Consider the following 26449-nt stretch of genomic DNA (forward strand, 5'->3'; position numbering starts at 1 on the left):
CTTTAAACTTTCTTCCACTCTAGAGCTCCTCTCGCAGTTAAGGAGAAGAGATCGCTAAGAGGATTATCTGAGCTGCAGAAAACCAAGTTCTGAGGTTGGTCTTTACGGAAGCTTCAAGTTTACTACAAATCAATCCTGTCGAAACTGAAAATCTTTACGAGTTCACGTCTGTTTTTTTCAGCGTATATATCCTTTTCCCACTTGAGTTTTTAACTATGTGTACTGGTGCAGCATTAGGACGCCAAGTTTATAGCCTCCTTCGTTCGAAGCTTCGAGCTAATCGGGCTTGACAGGGGGCTAGACAGCTGTCGATCGCAAAACGGCTGAGAGCCAGAAATACCGGGAACTAGCGAAGTGGTTCTTTTAAATCTCTGTGGAATTGATTGTAAAAGGTTCGCCCCTACTTACCACAACAATTGCTAACAAAATGCCACAGGTGTTTCCCCTTTTCTGACAGTGGCATCCTGAAAGTACAATGGCAACAAAAACGAAATAAAAAAGAGCTTAAGTCGACCCATCCACCATATATAGTCACACGCGTGCTTGTAAATGTCCGGTATATAAAGTGGAGCGGTTTTTGTTGGAAGCCGACGCGTCGGAATGAATCAACCACGATTCGAAGAGTCTTTTTCCACCCCCTTGGTTCACAAGCCAGCGTTGTCGCACTGCTTAGGTCAAAGCTATGGCCTGCTGTCAGGCTATGTTGAAGAAGCTTCGTTTTAGAACGCATTTCATTGTTTGCTTTAGGAACATCCAGCTTGTGTTCATTAAGCCTGGTTTATCCAGTCCTGCCCATTTTGCTGATAGTTGAATCGCAATTCCCGCTCCACACTTGTAGATGCCTACGCTCTTTCTCTTTCAACCCCCTATTCCCCAACCCAAGTGTAGGGTAGCATACCGGATACTGGCATCTGGTTAACCTCCCTGCCTTCCATTTTCCTCGTTTCTCTCTCTCTCTCTGATCGTCTGCATAGGTGTGATTTCGGTTTCGCGAATATACGTCTCATGATATAACCGGGCTTAAAAGATTTATATGCCCAACGGACGCAAAGCTCTCCGAAAAGGGACTGATATTTCTTGAACGTAATGTATAAACACGCTGGCTTCAGTAGTGACGCACTCACCGTTCCTCTTCTCATACGCCCCTGAGTTTCAGGCTATAGCCAGTGTTCATGTACATCAACCACGTTGTTCGCTTCTAGTAAACTGGGACACCGGCTTTCCTGTGAAAGACGTGGCGTATTCTCCATCAAGAGAGGGAAGCTCTCGGAATAAATTCCCTTTTCCCCAACGGTGGACGAACGAAACAATATTTGCGGCAAAATGAGGCTTACACAACAATTGCCAGCGTAGGGCCCCCTTTATGCTTCTCTCGGTAAAGTCTTAACGCACTGCTTTGACTACCCGCGCAGGTTATTGTGTTTTTATTAAATAAAGGAAACCATTTGGTTTAGAATTTATGTTACCAATTTGATGTATGTTATTGTTATGGCAACACAAATGTTGTTTATGTAACATAAACTATATTTATGCTACATAAACATGTTACCATGTTTATGTAACAAATTTGTGTTATGTATTAACGTCTATAAGTTTTCAAAAATTAGCTATCGGTTATTTTACGGCATGGTGATAAATGCATCACTTGGAAACAAGCCTGTTCTAACTTAAGTTGCACAGCACTGCGTCAGAGAGGAACCAAGTGATGTGCCCGATTTGTGCAGATTCTCTCAAATTTCTTGTGAGCTGAGGAAGCTAAACTGTCAGCGCTCCGCGTTTAATGAGAACGTTACATCATCTGTAGAGACCGCAGAGCGATCGCGGGCATGTACACCGTACGTTTTCCCATCACACATTTCAAGCTTCAGCGTACTACAGTTCACTCGGAACAAATGTACGTCAGTGACAGGGGTGTAACGAGAAATTTTTTTTCGGTGAGGTACTCCCATCCTTTACGCGCATGCATCTGAGCACGGGTTCATACATGCGAAAGCGAAAAAATTCGGGGGGAGAGGAGAGAACAGCTCAATTTGAAAGTCGGTAGCACTAAGACGCGCAAAAAAAAGCATACGCGAAAAATACACTCAAACACATAGCGCAACAAATTTCCCAAATCACCTGCGGATATAAACGAAACTGCACAAAGTCCAAGTAATGTTGTACTCACCGGAGAGAATAGAGTGGTAGCGAGCGAGTCGGTTTGGAAAAAAAAAAGCATCAGAGTGTCCTCCACCTTCTATCCAATTCGTAAGTTTCTTACCAACGCCGTTCTCCGTTGCGCGTAGTCTGAAGCCTTCGTGAAGGAATAGAACAATACTTTGCCACCTTTCCTATGCGAGGCCACGTATTGCGGTGTACAGCAATAATTTTCCGGCGCCGCTTTCCTTTTTCGGGCTCACGCGCGCGGCATGGCGATAATAAAGCAACTAAGCGACCACTTCCTCACGAGCGCAGCGTTGTAAGACATCTCCTCTCAATGTTGAGCCTGTTAGTGCCATTTCCAGGCGCGGCCTCTAAGTGGCGAGCACTCATTTGGAATCGCGAGTACTTCCAAGTGCATCGTAACCGCAGTTGTTATTGATCGACAGCTCCTATGACCTTGTGTACGTGGCGCGGTTAGTTACAGAAATGGTGCGGTAGGGTCGGCGTGTTTACCTTTGTTCTTAGAGTCTGCTCTTCGTGGCTTTCGCCGTTTTCGTACTACACGCTGGTACGATAGATGTGTCTCACGCGATTTGACGTTTTCGCTGACTAATACGTCACGCGAAGACAGTATTTCTGGGCTAGGTGTCAGTTTTTATGTTGCGCTTTCATGCATATTTAAAATTACTTTGGATTTTGCTCAGTATTTGTACTACCAGGTCCGTCGCAGGAGCGTCTGAGAAATATAGAATTACCATTACTCTCACATGGTCAATAACGTACCGAAGTTGACTTTTAGGTATGGGTTTCCAACTCTCGCTGTACTTAGCAATTTAACAAAAAATAAACTGATAGCATCCGTTCCTAGAGGCTCTACGTGCGCTTACGTGTTCAACTGTGAACCTCAGGCTTGCGTGCGTGCATCTTGTTCTTCACTTGCGTCTCCTTTTCTTTTTCTTTTTTTTTCACGTTCAGATTTATTTTCGTCCTAATGTTCTTTTAATTTCTGTGCCTTTTTTTCCCTTCTCTCCCTTTATCGCGCACAACGGCACAACGATGGCCTTTCACATCGAGAGTGAATGGCTGGCAAAAACATTTCCAGAAAAAAAAAAAAAACGGAGCTGGGTGGGAGGGGGGGGGGGGGTGTCGAAGGTGGAAGCGCAGTTGGCGAAACGAAGCCCAGCGCACGGGTAGTAAGCATAAAAAAAAAAAGGAGTCACTTCCACTTCGCTGGAACGGCGAACATAGAAGGAATTGTCGATTGGCGGCGGACTTGTGTCGGAACCACTGTCTTCTTCTTCCTTACTTCTTATGTGGTTCTAGCGATGGGGTCATGACGCTTCGCGGCGTCTTCTCTGGTCGACCCGCATGACGGCGTGTGTCATTAACTGGTGCTGGAGAGATCTCCCGACCAACACTTGAAGGGATTCTGCGTCGGACGCTTTCCGTTGACTCTCCATCGATCGACTGCGAGCTTTAAATTTTGTTTTGCCCTTTTCTCCTTCTTTTGATTTTGAAGACGAGGCAATTTTTTCGAGCACTTTTACAGCCTGATAGTCCTCGGGGGTATCTTATGCGCTGCACTCATATTTTGAATGAAATAGAAGAGCCGTTTCAAGAGAACCATTTTTATGCCCATTCGCCGAGACTCAGGTGACGTGAGGAATCGAATAGGTTGATCGAAATACCGTGAACGATTACAAACATCCTTGGTCATTCATTTTTGACAAAAAAAAAAAAGATAATATCATTTCGGTAGGAAGCCTTGCTTCAGGTGCTTCAACTTTCTATCATGTTTTCATGCTCTCGAGTGCACAATGTAAGAGGCAAAAAACTAGGGCACGGGGGACCCGTTGTGAGGTGAAAGCATGTGATCATTTCTCACGTGCATTTCGTGTTTTAGAGGTTATAGAACTGCTTTAAGTGATTTGATGACACCTCGGTTGACATAAAGGCTACGTTCATCCCAATCCTACCAGAAATATTGCTTGTTCAACGCGTCAAGAATATAGACGATGGTGCACGAGAGACACATCTGGTGTTGATCGTCTAAGCACGGGCACAACTAGAAACGTGATCCTGCCTAACTGCGTCATTTTTGTTTATTTTCGGTGAATGATTGCTTTTCGGGCCTGATTTATTAGATTTCCTGGCGTAGAATAACAAAATCCGCATATCCTACTGCAAGTCAACCTGAAGTACAATGCAATGACCTGCTATGACCTCTGGATACATAACAGATTCCGCAAAACGCTGGTTCAATATAGCAAGTTGCAGAGCTAATCGGATTAAGGTTTCAACTAAAACTATGCGTCCTGCATATCTTATGGCCGCTGCGCCTTAATGGTGGTCGTCTGTGCTTCAGTTGTGAATTTATTTCAGTGCTAAGTATTAAAAAATAATTAAACAACGTTGAACAAGCCACTGTTTACTTGTTACCTGATTCATTACGTAATATATTTAAGCATTAGACCATCTTAAAGAACCCCAGAATCAAACAATCAAGCATACACTATGTGTTTATATTTGCCTATTTGATTTTTTGTAGAAAAAATGAGATAACCTTAGAGAAGCTGAACATAAAAAAAATAAGAGGAGGCTAGTGCTTGACTACTCAAACTCCTCCAAATGTTTTTAGGTTGATCCGCATCTGCATTCGTTTATCACCGCAGTGTACAGGGCAACATGCTACGTTACGGCGGCGTCAGCGGCGAGTTTTCATTCGGCTTATAGACGGAATGTTTTTCCTAAAAGTAGGCCTTGCCACATGTATAGTATGCTTGCAGCTAAGCATGCTTTACAAGCTGCTGCCTCAGGCATGGCGAGGTTGAAGGGTAGTAGCTTACCCCGAGTTCATAGACATTTAGCTTCGCTGCACTGTAGAAACAGTACTTCAGTGGGGCTGAAAGCAAATATTTTAAAGCACAGCTGCAGTGCAACAGTGATTAGGAGATGTTTACACAAGCTCTGCTCTAGCATTCGGGAACTCTGTCGTCCCTTGCAGGCACAGGAGGCAATTAATAAGTTTTGTGTTCCAACATCAGCATTTCAGCATCAATTATTTGAGTTTGTGCTGTTGGTACAGAGCCAGTAAAGACCTTCCATTTTAGTATCAATCAATCAATCAATCAATCAATCAATCAATCAATCAATCAATCAATCAATCAATCAATCAATCAATCAATCAATAATTGCAACGTGAGTCCGTCATTGTCCGCACGTTGTACCACTTTTGCCTTCGTCTAGCGCCTAAATGCAATGAAAGGGCATGCACGATGTAGACGTTTTGTGACAACTGATTACACAAGGTTATCCGTACTGTGAACTACAGAAAAACTTCTCAATAATTATTGGAGATAACATACTTTATCAATTTTAACGACACCATTCAAGCAAGCGATTAATTTTTTGCTGATGAACCAAGTATGCAATAACTTCAGCAGTTATTCTGGACAATCGGTACCACGCATTTATATATGTGCTGATTTTAGGAAATAACAAAGAAATAGCGAACACACGATTTCGTCGACTTCCTTGAGACCAAAAACGCAGGTTGCCATACAGCTCGACTTGCTGGAGTGCATCGCATAGTCTAGATGGACTTCTAGTTTTGACGTGCCTTTAAACTACGACACGCAGAACAATGAAGACATTGCAGAATGTCCACGAAGTGCTGGAAGCAGGAATGCGGCTAAAGCCTTTGGTGAAGAGCGCTGTGGGAAAAGTGCACTGCACCGTCATTTTTTTAAAGTAGGCATAGCAACATGAGAATGCAAGCTCTGAAGCCATTGCGTGCTAGCTGGTTGCTGTGAATGCGGAATTTTGTGCCATTGCTTGATTATTTTATCTTTTCAACTTTAAGTGCTTTAGTTCCCTGCAGTTAAGTACCGAGTCATAGGCGGACTATGTATTGTTCTGCCAATGCTGAGGTAGTAGTATGAAAATGAGCATAACCGACTAAGAGGTTAACATTTATTCAATTATGCAAGCTCTCAGGGAGTAACCTTTAAAACAAGATCGGGAGAATTAAGCTATTTCATTTCTCTTAAATATTATAATTGAGCTTTGTCACTACAGTACACCAGCTTTTTAGGTGTTTCCTCCAACTCTGGGCGACCATGTTTTGTTGATTGCAGTTCCGTGCAGCGCCATAGGCAGTGGCTCTGGCCACCTACGTAGCTTTGCTGAACGTGAACCCTGCAAAAGCGTTCGCTGTACGTAGTGCACTTTGCTTCTTTTTTACCAATAAAAACGAGCGCGATTTGAAAGTCGGATTTTCACTTTGGCACTTCTCATTTTCGAATATCGAACTGTGCAAGATTACACAGCGACGTATACAATATGACATAAAATTACATTTATAACATCCATGGAACAAAACACGGACCTCGATTTACCCTGGAACAACGCATATGCATACACCTACGGAAATAAGCAGAAAGTAGATTGAAAGCCTTGTTGCCAATTCTAGTCAGTACACTTTCAGTGCGTCGAATACCGTCAGGATGCAAAAAGTCAGTCGAACTATTCTTTTTAGCTCTTGATAGTGCCTGCACACATTTGTGACGAACATCAGCCCGCAGTGCTCAAAAATATTTAACAGAAATAAAAGTGTCTTTTTGTACACCTTTTAAAATATGCTGATCAATTAAGCACGTATATATTGTAGCTTGGTACAAAATATGACATAAAAAGGTAGTTTCAAAAATGGAAACAAATGTACAGGCAACTTTTCTGCCATAATAAAGCAGCTCCTACATCCATGTTTCACATGCACTTCCTTAATCTGTTATTTTTTTAACAAAGAGACTGCAAAATACGAGAAGTATTTCGGAAATGGAGAAGAAGAATAACAACAAGAAATGCTTGGCAGTTGAGTGCTAGAGATTTATGGTGCCGAACATCCCTCCAGTATTTCTTTGTGTTAATTCTTTCTTTTTCTTCCAGTTTTATTTTCATTTCGTTGCCGCGCGATAAAAGATTTCAAACTGGAAATTTCAAAGAAATGATTCGCCGGTTAAGCTTTTATTTTTAGCATATCATGGTTCAAGCATTTTACACGGCCGTTTCTGCACATAAGTGGCAGAAGTCGTTTGGTGCACATCATTAGGGTGTGATTTATCTCCAATTTGAATATGACTTTGAGGGTGAAAAAAATGAAAAAAAAAGTTGTCGCCCATCTATAAGGCGGGGCGTAGTGCGATACAGTAAAAAAAAAAGTCCGCCTGTCCTTGGTTCACTTTTAATCATTACGGATGCAAAAGTAGCTTGTAATACTAAGTACAAGTAAGATCAGTGATGAATGCGTTTGTGTAGCGACCGCATCACAATAAGCCACATTGTTGCGACTAAGAAAAGTTTACACTTACGTCCCACGCACACGCGCTAAGACATACAAAATCACGAGATTTTATGCATTACATGTTTGTCAATTATATGAAAGACTTGTTTATTTATATCTGTTTGTTCACGGGAATCTAACTGGCGGATATCGCCACTACGGCATCGTGTAACACTTTTCGCACAAACATCTGGCTGGTAGCGGCATTTCATGCCCAGAATTTTCTTTATTATACGGCATACTTTTACTTATAGATAGTATGGTTGCAGCCTTCTAAAGAAAGCTGTTTTCGTACGACAATTGGACAATTCACAAGGATGGCAGGCGGCCATATGCATTCACCTAGGAAGTTTCGAAGGCGGAAGATATCTGGCATTGTTACATTGTTGTCGTTATTATAACTATATTATCATTATATAATAATAATAATAATAATAATATTAATAATAATAATAATAATAATAATAATAATAATAATAATAATAATAATAATAATAATAATAATAATAATAATAATAATAATAATAATAATAATAACAATATCATAGAATCATCAATATCGCCATAATCATCATCATCAAAAATCAAAGCATAACAAGTCACGTGAGTAACTGGAAACATTGTTGAACTTATAATTCCAGTGATGATGTTGTAATGACTGATGCTGTCCATCCCTTGTCATTCATTAGTAGCTTTCAGAAAACAACATTCGTCCCAAAATGTAGATTTTCTGACGTCTGGCTCGATTCTACGCTGCTGTCACACGATTTGACCTGGCGACTGTTTAGGGTGTTCTTGGCGACTGTATGAGGCGAGAATTGAGACTTTATATAGAGATATTGATTTGGTGTGCGTTAAACTCCAGTTACTTTACACTGATTTGTTAGTTGTACATTCGTATATAATTTATTAGAGTTCCATTCCTTGTCTTCATCAAATGAGTTGCTTTGACACACTGGTATTCACACACGCGGGCACAACAGCGTCATCATGATAACTGCGGGCGCACGTTCTCCCGGCGAACGTGCGTCTTTAAGCGGGAGTTTCTCTAGCGGCACTTTGGCTTTCGTGGAATAACCATTTGTACGGTGTGCTTCGGTGGAGATTTTTTTTCTTTCATGGGTTGACATGACGTGTATAATACATTCATTGACATATTCAAATCACTTATCACTTCCGGTAGCACTTTTTCTGCTCCATGCGGAGCAAGTCTGTTCTACTGGCAGACTGAGAGGGCTCCCTGTATGTTCCATTGGCAGATCCGAAGCAGCTCTATAGCGAGATCCATTGCACGGACCAACTTTTTCTACACCGCGAAAAGTGGCTGATTGAACCGGAAGCCGCAAGCGTCCAGTGCTTTACAACAGGGATAACTGTGAGCGTGCCGACAGACACTTGTCACGCCTCACGTTAGATCATATAGCCGCAGCCAGTCGATAAGTTTTTATCCAGTGGCCGTGAAACAGCACTGTCGTTTTGCTGTCGTAGCGTCGCTGTGCACAGTACGCTCACTTGTGCAAGAAGAGCGACGCGTGCATCACGTTCCATTCTGACCCTGTTATTTGCTCCAGCAGAAACGCGTAATGTTCCATTGGTGGATTTCGTCTGGTTGCTCTTCTCCAGTATGGAGTGCTCCGACGTAGAGTTCGTCGGCCACTTCGAATCCGCCAATGGATGACATCATAAAGCGAATGAACCACGAACTAATCAAAAACACGCTTGAATGTTTGCTTGTTTGTGGTGAGCCTTAAAATAGAACTCGGACTCGTGTGATCTCTCCCGAGTTTCAGAAGCCAGGTACGCACACATCCATGGGCCAAGATTCACATTTAAGAGCTTGCGCCGTAGCTCTTCCGCTCGCTGCAAGTCTTACACGGAAGCAGTGGTATTTGAGCCCTTGGTGAAGTTATTCTCTCACAGTAATGCCCACGCATGGCTAGTCTTTTGCTTTCCTTGTTTTTGTTCAACTGAATTATGTTCTTTTGGCTGACCAATGTGCAGTGCAGATGCGTTGCCTAGGCTGCCTGTCCGTTTCTCGGGAAACATGTCCCTCAGTCACAGCATGCACAGGTCAGCCTAATGGCCTTCCACATTATTGTCTGCGTGTCCGTGACATACTATTTTCCAGACATGATTTATAGCCCTACGTGTATGTTTTTTTTTGGTCACTTCTTCCTTCGCTTCAGTGATTCCCATATATTCAGTAGAAAACATGTTTCAGTACGCGATACGTATACGTGTTTTTACGACGTCAAACACCCTTTCATTTTTCTCTCTCTTTCACTCTCTATGCGCACGTTTGTGTGTTTGTTCGTGTGTTCTTTACGCTAGAGAGGAACACGTTCACGCAGTTTTATTTATAGCACAATGTACGCAGGTGCAGTGTTTCTATATCTGTGATCAAATGAACGTGATGAAGGCTATCACACAATGAACAAGCGACTTACCTTTGGGAAACTGTGAATAGACTGTTTAATTGCATATTTGTGCAGTAAATTCTTCTTGATAAATATTTTTTATTAACCTAGCGCGGAGCATGCCCGTAAGTTATGTAATACGTAACTTGAAGTACCATCAGCATCTGCATTTGTTGTTTAACCTCATAACAGCAATATCATGATTAGAATCACGTAGAACAGAATGCTATCATAATTATTTTCCTTGGACTACTTCATATTTGTAGTAGTTGTTTAGTTGTTGTCTAGGGGTATATGTTGTCAATGGGGTGTGAAAACTGCTCAAAGCATGCAAAATATTGCAAATAAGAAGGAAAGCTACTTAACCTCACTAAGATTTCTCATACAAGTATTTGAGAGATGTTGGTGCGCATACAAGCATTTGAGGTGTTGATACAAGTATTTGAGAGAAGGAAAGAAGGAAGGAAGGAAGGAAGGAAGCAAGGAAGGAAGGAAGGAAAAAAGGAAGGAAGGAAGGAAGGAAGGAAAGAAGGAAGGAAGGAACGAAGGAAGGAACGAACGAAGGAAGGAACGAAGGAACGAAGGAAGGAACGAAGGAAGGAAGAAAGGAAGGAAAGAAGGAAAGAAGGAAGGAAGTGGAAACGGTGGCACACACCTACGCTGGGGGAATGGCCGAGAACCGGGTATTTTTGAAGAAATGCTGTTAATTTGTTGGCTGACGGTTTTTAAACTATTAAAAAGGGCAAAAAAGAATTGAGACATCAACAATTAGAAATAACAGATAGAGAAAATGAAGCATATGGTTTCACCAACAACAATAAGTAAACGAAGGAATAAAGCAATTCAGAAAAAAAGTAATTTAGGAGTAATAATAGGTTCTACAGTCTGGATCTTTTTGAAGCTTTAATAAACTCCTGCAAGGCATCAGCACGTTCCCGTCAGTGAACACTAGGGACAAAGCCCCCAAAGAAAGAGTTGTTGTTAAGTCTGCCTCGCACGACTCTTTTTCAGCCTTGGTTAGGAACATAATTAAAACAACCTAAATGAGGCTAGTACACCTGCTCCAATTAACGCACAGCCACACTTAATTCTGTGACATCTGTAACAGTTTTTTTCTGCTGATAGCTACTTCATTTCTTATTTCTAACACCAGGATATACGAAACAAGGAATTCAGATTATGAGAGACACGTAAACCTACTCAGCAGCTTGTGGTGCATAGGCTATTAATGAATTATCGACATATAACTAATTGATTTGATTGTTCTCTGTCGATGATTGCGAAGTCATCGTTAGACTGTGGCCTTTTCTGATGATTACGGCGACATTTTATGGTGAATTTGGCATACAAAAGAGCTGTGTATTTGCTGTGTACTCATATTATTGAACTCCAGGGTACAATAAATTGCTGGCCATGAAAGACATCTGCAGTGGCTTGTGTCAAATTATTTGTGCTACTTAAGTCTCTTAGTTCCTTAAATGACAATTTGGGGCGCAAGCAATTGCTTCTGGTATACAGAGTAAAAAAAAATGCGATTAAACCGAGCAGTGCGAATGAACACTTCAAACATTTTTTATAATTGCGCTCAATTTTAGCATATATCAGCTGTTGGTTGATTCAAGCGCCAGAACAATACCCAAAAAGTAGTGAAGTAGCCAAAAAGGTAGCCAATGTGGCTGGCTCTAGTTCACTATAAATGCGGCATACAGTAGCCAAAGCAGGCAACCCTGGCCAAGAAGCGGTGTTTAAAACAATTAACTGTGCCCCAGATATGCACGCTTCTGTCTCTGGTTTTAGATGAGAAACTGAAGCGTCATGGTATATTTTGTAGCAGGTTCTGACACCGCTGCTTAGCCCAACATCGGCAGTATAACAACGAACTGTTACCTCAAAATATGCATAGTATGAACCGGTGGCGGGAAGTGGGGTATATCAAATGTTAGTGCCGCATACCCGTTTTCTATGCACCACGACGGCTTTATGACAGAGCGACAAGTTGATACCCTAAGGCGCTTCGCCCCTAAACTTAAAGGACGCTGGAGCATCGCCTTCAAGATGCGATAGCATATTGTGGTTTCGTGCACATCGCTCGGTGCATGCCTCAACCCTTCATTGCATGGAATGCTTACGGCAAGTAGAGTTGCTAAATCTCCACTATGCGTCCATGACACAGCAAGCGAAACGACTCAATTGCATGCTTTGTTCATGTTTTTGCAGCTGTTGTTGATTAAATATTCTCGAGTGCTTTCTAATGAGTGTGCCACAACTAATAGGTGGGTCACTTAATGGGAGTGCTTTCTAATGGGTGGCCCATTTGTTGTGCGCTTCACGATGACCGGCGCGATGCTACGATTCCGCCCCCAAAATACTATACGCATTAAGGAGAATCCTCGTACCGCATGACATTCGTGTGGTGATTTTTTCTAGACATTTTCAAGCAATAGCGTAGCTACGTGGTAAACCACTTGTTTGCCAACAGAAAGCCTGGGTTCGCTTCTCCCGTGAACCTCAAATTTGTGTGATAATTTAGTTTCAGCACACTGAAGAGCGATGGGACGCAGCTCTACGCAGTCCGCCATTAGAGAGACAGTTATTGGCAGCCCAACGGGCCCACAAAGTGGCTGAAAGGTTAGGTGTTTAGGTCCTAACGTGAAAACGTCCTTCCTCAGGACTTGTACGACTTATTCGACATTAATAAAGTTGTTCATTGCATCCATCTATTCATTCATCCATCGTTCTCGGTTTTTCGGTTCCAGAAACGACTATTTTTGCTCACCACCAACGACGCCAAGGCTGACACATACACCGGAATTTCTCTTAAACGAGCTCTTTGACGCTATCGTGTTAATAACTCGTTTTTTAATATATTAAACTCAAAAACTGTTTAAGATGCAGGTTAGAATGTTCATACTCAGGCTCGATCTTGAAAGCGATTTCGACACTGTGAGGTACACGGCCATACGGGAGAAGGATGAGGAGGAAGGGAAGAAATGAAAGGCAGGGAGGTCAACCAGCGCACGTGCAATTTGCCACCCTACACTGGGGGAAGGGGTGAGAGGATTAAAAGAGAAGAAAGGGAGAAGTGAAGGGCAACGTGTGAATACATTTGACCTTGTACATCGCACGCTTATAAGTGGCCGTGTAGTCTGGAGATCAGTCAGCAAAAGCTAGGGAAGTGATTCCCCCAGTGTGTCGGCAGCTTCCTCGATGGGAAAGAAGCGCGAAGATCGACGGGTTACCACCAAAGACGGCCGAGATGAGAGGTGCCGGGACGTCGCCAGGCTCCGTGCTCTCCCCAATGCTGTCCAACCTGGTTATGATCGGCCTTCCGGAGCGGCTCAACGCGATCAATGGCATCAACCATACAATCTACGCGGATGACGTTACGATATGGACCACCGAGAGCATGAGTTCTGGGAGTATGCAAGATAGGCTGCAGCGGGTGATCAGAGAAGTTTAGAAGCACCTCGAAGGGGCGAGGCTTGTCTGCGCTTCAAACTAGCCGGAAATCCTGCTCTACAGACCTCGAAAACAAGGACCCCCCCCCCCCCCCCCCCTCCCTGAGGAACGTGGCCGAGGCCCGTCATGCGAGCGTGTGTGTCACGACAAAAGAAAGACCCCACATACCCACGGTGTTCTCGGCCTCTGGCTGGAAGAGAACGGTGCCAACTCCGAGCTGGTCGCATGACTGCAGGAAACAGTGGCAGCCACCACAAACCTTATACGAAGAACCACGAACAAGAGGAAATGAATGAAACAACACAATGTAGTGGGACTAATACAGGCGTATGCTTAAACCCACATCACGTACGTTGCTGCTTACGTCAATAGGAGTAGAAGTGAAAGCAACAAGCTGGACACGATCATCCACAGGCTTATAAAATTGCATTAAGCGTACCTCACTACTCGGCCAACTGCAGGCTTTTGGAGCTGTGCGGCAACAACACGCTCGCCGAAATGATCGAAGCTCAGAGGACCGCGCAGCTCAATAGACTGTCGGTCATCAAGACCGGAAGAACCATTCTCAATTCCCTCGAGATTCGTGTCCACGGGATGCGACTGAAGGACGTGTTATTGCCAGTGATCAAGAATGCTATACTCACAGAGAAAATGCCCAGAAACGTGCACCAGTGCACGATGTCGAAGTGCACAGATGCAGAGCGAACGCGTTCCTTAAAGTGCACTGCAGCCGAGAGGGTGTCCTTTTTGTCGACGTTGCTAGATACCCCCTGCCCGACCTTGGACAACAGCAGAACAAGCGAGAGCAACAAGGATGTCAATCGACACCTTCTTTCTCCATGGCGATGGTCGACACGAGGGAACGAACTCTAATGACGGCATCTGCGAGGCGGCCATCGTCTGAGGCGGCAGAAACAATGGCCACAGCCCTCGCAATAGTTGATAAAAAAAAGAGGACACACTTATTGTGAGTGACGCCAAGACGGCGGTCCGAAACTTCACGAAGAGATGGGTCTTTGTCAAGGCGGCGCATATGCTAAACGCCAGAGCCGAAGATTTCCAGCCTGGCGTAATTGCTGCCAAGTCTCTCAAGTGGCTTCCCGCTCACGTGAGACAGCTTGGCAGTGACCAAAGATCTCACATTCCGTCAAACCACAACGAGCACGTCCACTTCGTCGCGCGAATGCTAACCTGGCGCGACGCAGATGAAAGGGCTGCCGATGTGCGACACTTAGACGATGGCGAAGCACCCGAGGTCAGAGAACACCATTCCTCTGTGACGACGATAACAGAACCCGAGGGCTTACATGACTGCAAGGACATCATGGTTACTTTCCACGAGATTTTCAACCATTATAAAAAGCGTAAAGACGTTACCCACCACCCCAAATGCGGCTAGAGGGGTCTCAGGCGTTTGCTCTGAAGCGTCTGCAGACCGACAAGCGAAGGACCGACATAGACTGTGTCCTTCGCTCCACCCATCACCCGGTTTTCCGTGGTGCGGGCACGAGATAGCCGACATGGCGCATATACTTTGGGAGTGTGACTGTGGTGTTTGATGCCACTACTCGGACGAGCGTTAGTGTACCCCTAGGCGACTGGCTCAGCCGGTGGCGATCCGCCCTTCTCATCCCACGTGCAGTGGACCAAATCAGCTAGCCAGGGCTATCGCCAAGGACATCGCACGATGCTCCGCAGACGAAGGCTCCTGGAGGCCTAGCTGAGGCCAGGGATTCCTCGTTGGATCTTAAATAATGTTTATTACCATTCTACCCCCGAGAAACCACGGTTTGTATGCGTCACAGCAAGCAGGTGTGTGCCATGAAGATCTTAGCAGAATACAGCCATGCATAAAATAGATTAGACAGAAGGCAAGAAGGGGAAGTGAGCATGAGGATGATTGAAAGGAGGGCGAGCGAGTAAAGCCGGTATATGCGCCAAAAAAAGCGGGTGTATGCTCAGCAATTCCTGGCATAGCATAGCCATGCACATTGTAGTATGAAGAAGTGTAGAAAAGAGAAATGAGGATGAGGTTAAGTCTTGTGAAAGTGACGAGGAAAGAAAGGAAGTGAGAAGAAGACGAACCATAGCATAACTATGTACAGTACAGCGCAGAAAGAGGAGGGAACGAGAAGTAACCGTCAGCAGGGTTAAAAGGAGAAAAAGGAGGCAATAGAGCAATACAGAAAGAGACAAAAAAAAGCGAAAGAAAAAAACGTAGCAAAAATACAAAGAAAAACTTGACAGAAAAAGGAAAGAAGAAAAAGATGAAGAAGAACTAAATCTCTGCTGTTTCTGGGGGGAGGGGGTGTTTGCTTGTTCATTCCGCTGTTTATCAGATTCCATAGGCGGGAAAGTGGCTTCAATGCCTTATTTTTGTTTCTTTGGTTCATGTTGATTCCAATCTTTGGTTTGTGATCTAGGATAATCGGCCGTAACACCAAATAAAAAAATAGCTAATGAAGTCCTGCGGCTGGTGATAAATCCATTCGAATGGGCAATTATATTGAGGCAGGCTTGGCTGGAACGAGTGCTCTGAATTAATAAAGGCGTGTTTGAAAGGTTAGCACCAACAACGTCGTTTTTGTGATTATTTCTAACCATCACTGGATAATAACGTGAATGTTGAGAAGACGTATAGCGTAACAACTAAATCTCATGTTATAGAGGAAGACCATTAAAATTTACTTATTTCTAAGCCAGGTATTACATAAACTATGAACACGCAATGAAAGCCACTTTGCCTAACTATAAAATGTTTCGGCGATTATCAAACTTTGTGACTTCCAAAGTTAAAGTCATTCGGGTATCTTGTTCCGCCCAAGCTAACGCAACGAACAGGGAGGAAGGCAAAGCGAGGAAATCTCAGCTAAGAAAACATGTTCTCAGAAAATATTTTCACCTTAAAAAACCATAACAGTTTCTTTCTTTCTTTCTTTCTTTCTTTCCTTCTTTCTTTCTTTCTTTCTTTCTTTCTTTCTTTTTTCCTTTCTTTCTTTCTTTCTTTCTTTCTTTCCTTAATTCTTTCGTTCTTTCTTCCTTCCTTCCTTCCTTCCTTCCTTTCTTTCTTTCTTTTTGTGAGAACAACTTTGTGGTGTTTAGATTACGTTTTGGAGCTGTTTTCCCAGAAGAGAATGCTATAGCATTATTTACCATTTTTGGCTTTCAACTCGTGGTACTTGTGGAAAGTCACTGCATGCGCCCTCACGCGAAATATACGTCGGTGGCCCCGACACTGAGTGCGCGTTCGGAGACGTAAACTTACTCAACTTCTGCGGTAAATAAGTATTCAAGTGATAATAAATAAATGAAAAGAAACACCTGTGTAATTATTAATCAGAACAACCAGGCCTGCGCACGGACTTTCAGTTCTGCATCTCGGCTTGTCGATTCAATTAGGACCTGCGTCTGGCACCATTCATTGAACACCGATCGATGAGAACCCTCGAAAGGCTGTGGTGCTGTCTACGTGTTAAAAGCAAGGAAGTTTTAACCAACACGCCTCATTTGTGGCCCACTTAACATGCGTAATGAGATGAGACTTCTTGCTCTGCTGTGCAAGCGGGATATGTAGGAGGAGGTTGCTAGTTCAGGAAGTAGTTAGTGGTCTAATATGTTTCCGTTCTTACAAAGAGGCGGGATACGGAAATGCCTAATTGACCTTTTCCTTGCGGATAAGGGATTATTATTGCTTGATTCGACTGCCTCTGAAAAGTCAGTCTGAAAACAACAACAACCAATTGATGCTATTTCTGCGCGTGGAATGTTTTTTTAACATTTTATTCTTCCTTTCTGTTGTTTTGATAGTAGCGAGAACAAGATCATAATTTTCCAGATACGTTTGCCTATCTAAATAAAAAAAGAACAGCAAAGAAAGATACTATACGTGCAATGAGAACGCTGCAAACGCGCGTTGCTGTTGGTCATAATCGTGTATTTTGCTAATGAAGTGCTGTTGTATATACCACCAAAACCTTTCGGTGACACGGGAAAACTGGACGAAAGTGTACTATCGGACGCGAGAGAAAAGAGGCAAAGGAAAGGCAGGGAGGTTAACGAGATTGTACTTGGTTTGCTACCTTACACGAGAAGAGAAAATGGGAGGAAAATAATTGAGAATGCAAGGAGAAAATAGAGCACAAAGGGTTCACGCATACACATGAGAGCTTTCACCACGCACTTTTTAACTGTCACAACTGGGAAAAGTTTGAGAGGAGTCCCTGCGCGATTGCCTAAAAGTAGACTGGAATCGAAGACACGGTAAAAAAAAAAAAGCTTGCGAAACCTGGCTCCAAAAAATCCAGAAATTGCCGAGTTGCACAAAAAACTACCAGCATGCGCAATATTGCAGCATTATGCCTGGAACATGGGACACTTCAAACCATTGCTCAACTATCTAAATTTTAAGGTTTTGGTGACATTGTGCACTGATGAATGGATGTTTTGAGAAAGGTGACCGCATACTCTATCATTTCAGGGTTTCAGGAGTGATATTTAGGTCTCCATTTTTTATCAGACACAGTTTTGAGGATTCACTTCTATGAATTCACGTTACGCTGTGTTAAGGTAAATTCAAGCCCACTGATATCATCTATGCACTTCTTGTTGCCCCTTTAAACATGTACTTTCATTGCATCAAACGTGAGCGAGAATCGATGGCGACGTTCCTTGTGCACAAATCTGCAAGGAACGTTGATAAAAATGTTGAAAAACATAGGTCAGTAAAAAGTAAATAAATGCGAAATATAATTCCTTCGGGATTTGTGTATTTCGATACCCACTGGAGCTGATACCCACCAGACTTTCCCTTACACTTCATTAAGTTTAACCCACTTATAAATGAATCGCACAAAGCTCACGTGAAGATCATTTTTCAAAATTGCAGCATTCGCTGAGGTGTGCGGTTAAGCTCTTAATCACCTGTGATAAGCACTTTTTGCCTTCTTGCCCATTGATGCGAAGCAGTTTATGGCGGAGTTCAATCCGGTGCGCAGCGTGATCACCTTTACTGAGCGTGCGCACTCTCCTCCCGTCTTCTCGTGTGTGCGCGAGAAAGTGAGATGACCCTCTCTGGCACTCTCACGAGAAGAAAGTGAGAATCAGCGCATGCGCTGTGGGTGAGTGGATGGTCGCCGAGGGCCCTCTCCTCACGTGAAGGCGAAGAGGTGGGAGGACGTGGTAGAGCGCAGCTTCGGCTTCGCTTCTCCTCTCCTGTTTCTCTCTCCACCACAGCTGTGTGCTCGTTTATAATTCTGCACACGCTCGCGGCGTTATACTCTCTTAGCAGCGCTGAATGTTCACTTTCAGCACACACACAGTAATACACGCAAATGAGAGGAAGGGGGTAACATAAGCAGTACGCAAAAAATTCGGCAGATCCCACGTACCTGGGAATCGACGTTATGCGAAGCGTGCGGAGGAAAGGTGACCGTGTTGCAATTTTCTTTATTGAGCGACACGCCATGAAATGACGCTAAATATATGTACAAATGTTGCACGCACAGACATATGTTCCAAGAGTTGATGTTTATATGACCAGTTGTTTGCACTTTCGCAACGGCATCAAGTGAAACATGCGTATTAGCGACCCCAGAAGCTGATATGAAGCGCTTATACTCGCGAGGATGCTCGCCCTGGACACTGCTACATAAGTCGACTTCAGCGCATGGCAACAAACCACAATTGACGTTATCCCGATGTGACAGCTGTATCAAAGGAGTACATGTGTAATGTTTATAAAATTGGGTAGCCAGCACTGAAAACCACTATTGGCGTTTCACGAAGATTAGCATCTATTTGAAAAGTGGTTCCGAGATCTGGCGTAGCTCAGTGGTAGAATGCTTGACTGCCAAGCAGAATTCTTGGGTTCGGTTCCTGCTGGGACCCTGAAATTTATTATTTGCATTCGTTGGGGGGTCAACGCTGCCTATGTCAAGTTCTTCTTAACACTGACATTTATTGTATGCCTTTCGTTGTGTCGAGGCTACCGATGTCGGGTATTAACGCTAACGCATTAAAATTGCCTTTGTGTGTTTTCGTTGTTCCTGGGTAGATACTAAGATTCAATCATCTGCGGCACATAACCACATACCAGCGGCACATACACGCCCGTGTGTATGTGTGGCTGTCTGGCGGGAAGTGTTTAACGACGTATGGGACGGGATTGTGACATTATTCGTGTCTTGACCAGCGCGTCATATTCGTCAAACCATCTTTACCCTCCCATGCTAATTTTTGTTCGCGTCAAGTGAAGGGGGTGACCTCGAGAGCACCCGAACATAAGCGGCTAGATAGATAGATAGATATGCTCAAAGTCGCCGAGGTTCGCTAGGAAATGCTTCGCATTTAAATACGTAACTCCAAACACAAATGAAACATACACAGAAGCACACAAATGTAAACAACTAATGAAAACAAAATTAACCACAGCGTTGCTTCGCATCGCCGCATTGTTCCTTTTAGGGGGACTTTGTGTAGTTTTACTAACTCCATCGTTAATAGAGATACAAACAAAGAAAAAAGACTAAGAACGATGCGACGGCGCTTCTGTCTATTTCGCAGCCATTCGACCTGCAAGGTTGAGCCTCTGAACTAAGGCCTAATTTGTTTTCTGCGTAAGCAAACCCAGGAGAATCCGTTGAAACTAACCTTGCATTGATTCCTCTCGAACTGTTACTGCCGGATTCTTGTGTTTACGCTTTCGCCTCGTCGACCTGCAGGAAAGCGAGATGAGGTGCGGCGCGGAAGTGGAGCAGAACAAGGACAAGTAAACGAGAAAGATGCGCCGCCGAAACAGAGCAGGAAATCTACTTCCTTGATCTACGCGAGGCGATGGCAAAAGAGGAAAGAAAAGGTAAACAAATAAAAAGGTAACAAATGCCTGCATTCAGTTGCAACAGTTTGCAGTATGTTCCTAGTACGAAGACGCTGGGTGAATTCCTTAGACGAACGCTAATGAAGGAGGTAATAATAATATCATCGGGGGTTTCACGTGCGAAAACCATGATATGATTATGAGATGTGCTGAAGGGGAGGGCTAAGGAAATTTGGACCATCTGGTATTCTTTAATGTGTCCTGGCAATGTGCAATATACGGGATTCTAGCATTCTGCCTTCATAAAAATGTGACTGCAGTGGCTGGGATTGAACTCGTCCCCTTGGGGGTCAGCAGCCGATTGACATAACCACTAAACCACCGAGGCAGACGGGTGGTACCTTGATGAAAGTGCACCGACGGTGGCACAGTAACGAAGCATTATTGCCACCTTTTTATATTATTAATTGCATATAAGGAGACGTTGGTGTCAATGCGTGGCACCGACTACACCTCTTGCACCAAATTCGACATCGCATATTTGGCACCAAACACAAAGCTATACATAGGTACATAGCACAACACTTACGCAATCAGTCCATCTTATTATTCTTAATATTAAGGTAGCTCAGCTACCACATGTGGTGATTTCTTGTAAACCGATTCGGACTCGTTTTTTTTTTGTAATACCCGTATCAAAAATAAAACCAACAGTGAAATTTCACCTATGCTTGATCTGGTACCTGTTTCATGGTAGTAAAAGAGAGAAAAAACCGTCATTGATTGATATGTGGGGTTTAACGTCCCAAAACCACAAAAAAAAAATCCATCATTCAGTCCATCATTTCTTCGTAAGGTTCAATGTAACCCTCACAGTCGAACGTTGCACTCCTTTATTTCGATTGACATGTTTGACACACACACGTATATATATATATATATATATATATATATATATATATATATAAACACATGGTTGGACTGGATCGCTCTTCTAGTCGTATTTCGTTCTTTGGCGCTACATAACACAACGTAATTGGGTCTCACCTCGGCCCGACGTGCGAATACAGTTTAATCAACCTGCCAACGTGGTTCGCGACTGAGCAGGACGGCAGGTCACGGTAATCCGTCCGAAGACGACCTGCCACCACGGCGAGCCAGTGACAGTCCCAACGAACGCTCTCCGTAAGCTACATCGAGGGCTGTGACGCGTTCACAGCTATTCTCGCGACCGCCGTCCACGTATGTAAGTTTGTGTTTTGGGAGGCAGAAAGCGTGCGTTGAGGTTAGGAGGCGGATGGAGAGGAGTTAGAACGAGAAAGAAGGAGGCCTCTGCGCAGGCGCAGGAGCTGCGAAGGCGAAGGGCGAGCGTGGTGGTGAGAACTACGCCACTGGTAGGTGTTCCGTGACTACGCGCGCTCCTCCGCCGGCTGTTAGATATGTACTGGCGGAGATCGCAGCCAGTCGACACGCTGCTGCCCGTGAAAGACGAAAGCACTCCGGACTGAGAAGCGAATTCTCGCTGCGTTAAAGTTGACAATTGCCGCCACACCCAACTCGTTGGAGGATGAAGAAAAAAAGAAACAGTCCTCATAGCCACAGATGAGTGATGCACTGCTGGGAGTCTCCTCTTTTTCGAGTAAGTTCGAACGTTCATTTTAGAAATCTTTGTCGCTACTGGGGGAACTTTATACATTAGGGAGGTGTTTTCATTTAAGGTATAAGTGACGTCATAGTATGTGCCACACGGATGAGTACACTGCGACATGACATATGCACAACTTTAGCATAGTGTAATGAACGCTTTCATAAATAAGAGTATACTTACGTACTAACGACTTTTATAAGTCGTTGGAATCAGTCTGCCTATGTGTTTATATTTAATTTATGTGAACTTACAGAGATTGACTGAATTATGCATAACCTTCATAACAGCAGAACTCACCACTTCTCTGTCACTTTCCTTTTGCGTGCGTTTCTTGTGTGCTTTGTCAGAAACTTTATCACTTTTGGCACACTGCATAAAAAAGAGACACAAATTCAGAAAACAACCATAAAGGTCACAGTCGTTTTAGAGTACAAACGCCTGTTGGTTCCTCAAAGTATCGAGGGAGGCGTTAGCCCAATATTTTTTGGATGTGGTTCCGAGTTAATGGATTGATTGATAATTGGGGTTTAACGTCCCAAAACCACCATATGATTATGTGAGATGCCGTAATGGAGGGCCGCGGAAATTTCCACCACATGGGGGTCTTTAACATGCGCCGAAATCTGAGCATACGGGTCCACAGCATTTTCAGCCGCATCAAAATTTTACCTCCATCGAAAAGCCGGGATTCGATCCCGCGACCTGCGGGTGAGCAGCTGAGTACATTAGGTACAAGGTCACCACGGTGGGGCTGTCCCGGAGTTAGCAAGAGAGGAGGTGATAACAACGAATTCCGCAGAATAAGACTGCCTGTAAACACTCGCAAGCGTCCTTGTTTCAGTACAGGACGGTGAAGAGAGAAAACAGTGTTGTGCGCTGACCAAGCGCGGAAACCGAGACATCTATTATGAACCGTAACGACCTGCTCCCGATCTTGAACACTCGTTACACTTTTCACCAGTTTGCTGCATCAAAATGCTACACGAAAGCGTGGCTAAAAGTTACAGCGGCGCAGGAAGAGTCAAGATTCAGAAACTATAGGAAGAAACGCTGTGGACGTTAGAGCCACGAAGGCTACATTTGGAGCGATGGTGATACTATGAATCCTCCTTCCCATTACGTTGATTGTTTCTGGAGTACTCAGAGCTCTTGCAGTCATGCTCAGAAGTGAGATGTAACTGTTGTCCAAGAAAACAAATCGCCGCAGCTGCTCCAGGTTTGACAATGAGCTTCACAGAAGTACAGCTCCTTAAAGCTAGGTTTGACACGTTTGTAAAAAAAAAACGGAAAGGAAAACAGCACAAAACGAGACGAAGCATAGGGGAAGGACAGCAATCGTTCTGGGTGCTTTTGTGCCACGTGGATTCTTCTCTATTGCTTACGCAATTTCATCCCTGCAATTAGCAATAAGTGGGCTAGTACGACGAATCTGTGACAAGTGCGCACGAGTAATACAATATCGCTGGAAATAACCGAACACTTTCTTTTTTACCATGAAAGAGCATCGTCTTTCACTGTAGGTGTATTAGTCTTTCAATGCACTAAATTGCTGTAGTTAGAAGCAATACACCGCCTACGTAGACAGTTGACAACTGCAGATACAAATACTGTGACACATGGCAGTTCCACTGAACGTAGCTATTTTGCGTAAAGCGTCATTTCATCATGATCATCATCATCAGCATCATTATCATCATGAGTGTAACTACGCCCACTGCAGGACATATGCCTCTCCCATCCCATGTCCTGCCAGTCAACTCGGTCTTGTGCTTGCTGCTGGTAATTTATACCCGCGAACTTCTTACACTCATCTGACCACCTAACCCCGCTTGCCTTCTTTGGGAATCCAGTCAGTTACTCTTAATGACCAGCTGTTATCCTGTGAACGCGCTACATGCTTGGCTCATGCCCATTTTCTCTTCTTGATTTCAACTATGATATCCTTAACCCTGGTTTGTTCCCTAATCCACTCTGCTCTCTTCTTGTTTCTTAAGGTTCCACCTACCATTTTTCTTTATATTGCTCGCTGCGTCGTCCTCAATTTATGCTGAACCCTCTTTGTAAGTCTCCAGGTTTCTGTTCCATTGCTACGTACCAGCCAGATGCAGCTGTTACATACCTTCCTGTTGAGGGATAGTTGTAACCTACCTTTCAAGATTTGAGAGTGCTTGCCAAATGTACTCCACCCTACCCTTTCTCTTCTAATTACTTTAATTTAGTGGTTCGGCTCCACGGTTATTAACTGTTCTAAGTGGACATAGCTTTTAAAACTTCAAGTACTCTATTACCTATCTCGAAACGCTGCTCTCATGCGAGGTTGTTGTACGTTACTTTCGTTTTCTGCAGATTAATTTTAAGACCCACCTTTCTGCTCTCTTTGTCTAACTCCGTAATCATGAGTTGCAATTCGTCCCCCGAGTTACTCAGCAATGCAATGTCACCGGCGAAGCGCAGGTTACTAAGGTACTCTCCATTAACTCTTAACCTTAACTGTTCCCATGCTAGGCCTCTGAAAACATCCTGTAAGCATGCGGTAAACAGCATTGAAGAGATTGTATCCCCCTGCCTTACACCCTTGTTGGTTGGTATTCTGTTGTTTTCTTTATGAAGCACTATGAGAGCAGTTGAACCCCTGTAACTGATTGATATGGGGCGTTTAACGTCCTAAAACCACCATATGATTATGAGAGACGCCGTAGTGGAGGGCTCCGGAAATTTCGATCACCTGGGGTTCTTTAACGTGCACCCAATTCTGAGCACACGGCCCTACAACATTTCCGCCTCCATCAAAAATGCAGCAGCCGCAGCCGGGATTCTATCCCACGACCGGCGGGTCAGCATCCGAGTGCCTTAGCCACTAGACCATCGTAGCGGGGTGGTTCATTCAATGTAGATTTCTTCCCGGATGTTTATATGTGCTTCGTCGATGCCCCGATTTCACAGTGTCTCCATAACTGCTGATATTTCTACTGAATCAAACGCCATCTCGTAATCTATGAAGGCTATGTATTGTGGTTGGCTTTATTCTGAGCATTTCTCGATTACCTGATTGATAGTATGAATGTGGTCGATTGTTGAGTAGCCTGTTCGAAATCCTGCTTGTTCCTTTGGTTGATTTAAATCTAACGTTGTCTTAATTATGTTAGCAATAAACTTTGTAAATAGCTTGTATACTACGGAGAGCAAGCTAATCGGCCTGTAATACTTCAAGTCCTTGTCACCTCCTTTCTTATGTATTAAGTTGCTGTTAGCATTCTTCCGAGATTCTGGTACTCTTCCTGTCAGGAGACACCTCGTAAACAGGTGGCTAGTTTTTCTAATACAATCTGTCCTCCATCTTTCAGCAGATCTGATGTTACCTGATCCTCACCAGCAGCTTTGCCTCTTTGCATGCTCTTGAGGGATTTTATGATTTCTTTTATCATTACTGGTGGGGAGTCATCTGGCTTACTGCTTGTTTTTATATTAAGGTCGTGGTTGCACGGCTGCAGTACAGATCTATGTAAAGCTCCTCCGCTATTTTAACTACCCTATCCATATTGGTAGTTATTTTGCCTTCCTTGTCTCTTAGTGCATACATCCTATTTTTGCCTATCCCAAGTTTCCTCTTCTCTGCTTTGATGCTTCCTCCGTTCTTCAGAGCATGTTCAATCCTCTCCATGTTATATCTTCTTACATCAGATACCTAACGCTTATTAGTCAACTTCGAAAGCTCTACCAACTCTATTTTGTCTGATGTGCTTGAGGCTTTCATGCTTTGACGCTTCTTAATGAGATTCTTTGTTGCCTGGGGCAGCTTGCCGGCGTCCTGTCTTACTACCGTACCTCCAACTTCCACTGCACACTCCGTATGATACTCGTCAGATTGACATTCATTGTATCAATGCTAAGGTTGGTTTCCTCGATAAGAGCTGAGTACTTGTTCTGAAACGAGGCTCTGAATTTCTGTACTTCCCCTCTCACTGCTAGCTCATTGATTGGCTTCCTGCGTATCAGTTTCTGTCGTTCCTTCTTCAAGACTCGGCGAATTCGAGACCGTACCATTCTATAGTCACTGCATCGTACATTGCCAAGCACTTCCATATCCTGCACGATGCCTGGCTGTGCACTCAGTGTAGTATATTTCGTTCTTGCTTTCGCCAATAAGGTTTCTATATGTCCAAATACAGTTCTCTCATTTTCGGAAGAAGGTATTCAAAATCCGTAAATCATTGCGTTCTGCGAATTCTACTAGTAGTTTCCCTCTGAAATTTCTAGAACCGATACAGTTCTCTCATTTTCGGAAGAAGGTATTCAAAATCCGTAAATCATTGCGTTCTGCGAATTCTACTAGTAGTTTCCCTCTGAAATTTTTAGAACCGGTGCCGTAATCTTCCTCCCACTGAGTGGTCTCCAGCCTGCTTCTTCCCTACCTCTGCATTGAAGTCTCCCACCAGTATAGTATAATGTGTTTTTACCTTATTCGTTGCAGTTTCCACGTCTTCACAGAAGATTTCAACGTGTTGCGGCGCGTTAGCACGGACGCACGTACGTACGGCGTTACACACGTGAGTCAAAATACTGCTTCGTATCTGAAAATGTCATCGAAGTATGCTTCGATATTAGGTGTCCTGTCGGCCAGGTTGTGC

At 43.8% G+C, this 26449-nt stretch overlaps 2 protein-coding genes across 2 annotated transcripts in view; one reads left to right on the forward strand and one right to left on the reverse strand.

Moving 5' to 3' along the window:
- Positions 1-20073, reverse strand: part of LOC119165411 (vasopressin V1a receptor) — a 144614-nt gene extending 124541 nt beyond the window's left edge. The window contains exon 1 of the mRNA XM_037417594.2: positions 20008-20073. The gene's annotated coding sequence lies outside the window, so the exon portion shown is untranslated. The remainder of the gene's footprint in view (positions 1-20007) is intronic.
- Positions 20074-21635: 1562 nt separating this feature from the next.
- The window catches only part of LOC119165431 (oxytocin receptor), a 50468-nt gene continuing 45654 nt past the window's right edge, over positions 21636-26449 (forward strand). The window contains exon 1 of the mRNA XM_075896296.1: positions 21636-21812. The gene's annotated coding sequence lies outside the window, so the exon portion shown is untranslated. The remainder of the gene's footprint in view (positions 21813-26449) is intronic.

Source organism: Rhipicephalus microplus, chromosome 1 (assembly GCF_043290135.1).
Source record: "Rhipicephalus microplus isolate Deutch F79 chromosome 1, USDA_Rmic, whole genome shotgun sequence".
Lineage (NCBI taxonomy): Eukaryota > Metazoa > Arthropoda > Arachnida > Ixodida > Ixodidae > Rhipicephalus > Rhipicephalus microplus.